Source organism: Aplysia californica, unplaced genomic scaffold, assembly GCF_000002075.1.
Source record: "Aplysia californica isolate F4 #8 unplaced genomic scaffold, AplCal3.0 scaffold00123, whole genome shotgun sequence".
NCBI lineage: Eukaryota > Metazoa > Mollusca > Gastropoda > Aplysiida > Aplysiidae > Aplysia > Aplysia californica.
In genome coordinates, this window is record NW_004797393.1 from 1,252,453 (window position 1) to 1,253,595 (window position 1,143).

The window sequence follows — 1,143 nt, forward strand, 5'->3', positions numbered from 1 at the left end:
CAAAAAAAATTTTTAAAAAAATCCCCCCAAAACAAACAAACACGGACAGGCAGAGAGGAATTCCGCATCCAGCGACCACTATGAACACAGAGATAGAGAATGAGGGTTAGGGTAAAGGGTTAGGGTTAAGGTTAGGGTTATCGGTACGAGTAAGGGTCAGGGCTAGGGTTGAGGGTTAGAGTTAGAGTTTGGGTTTAGGTTTGGGTTTGGACTCGTGTTAGGACACGAGTTTAGGGTTAGGTCTATTCTTTATTGCGTTTGTTGGCGTGGTCGCTCATTACGATGTCGTTCCGACAGATGGGCCGACGATGACTTTTCATTCGTTTGAATATAGCACTCTCGTAAAAGGGAATGCTGTATAGTGAACGTATAGTATAGTCTGTTAAAGCTTTACCATAGAGCAGTGCTAATCCACATGGGTAATGGTATCACCCACTAAAGGGCGCTTTGGTGCTCTGAGGTATCGAATAAGCGCCCCCCGCCCCCGCTTATTAATTTTCAGGGTTTTTTTTTCACACAACCCCGCTCCTTATTCCATACCCCCCGTTTATTATTTTCCAGCTTGCCACGACCAACGATCATGTGAAACGACATTATATCTAGAATCTAGATATCTGAATGAAACTTTTTTTTTGTAAATGGCAAATTATCCCCCCGCATTAGTGCAGGTACCAAGTTGGCTACCTCAATTTTCTGTGCATTTTAAATCCTTTTGTTGATTGGTTTATATTTTTCATGAAACGGGTTTGTTCCTAACTGGGTAAATTGTCACAGTAACATACTAAAATCACTAAAATTTCATGACCTCTTGTTCTTTTGTTCACTGAAGGAGAAATAAAACAGATTTGTTCCTACTAGTGCAGGGGTATGAAGGGGAATGTGCCACCCCCCACCCCCACCTTTTTTAAATTCCCTCCCCCCCCCCGTTTTATTCGATACCTTAGAATAATTTTAGGGGGTGGTGGGACCAACCGGGTAGTCACGGGTATTGTTTCCTGTCCTTATTGGAAATACATGTAGGTGTCGGCACAAACATTTTAGCCTAGCCTCCTTAAAGGCGCAAAAGTGAGCAGTGGCGATACAAATGTTGACAAGAACACTGTCTTAGAATGTAGAAAAGGAGAATAATAATAATAATAATAA

General features: G+C 41.9%; 1 protein-coding gene across 2 annotated transcripts in view; it reads right to left on the minus strand.

The window, feature by feature from the left end:
- Positions 1 to 1,143, minus strand: part of LOC101862640 — a 21,200-nt gene that overhangs the window by 15,077 nt on the left and 4,980 nt on the right. The gene's annotated exons all lie outside the window — the stretch shown is intronic.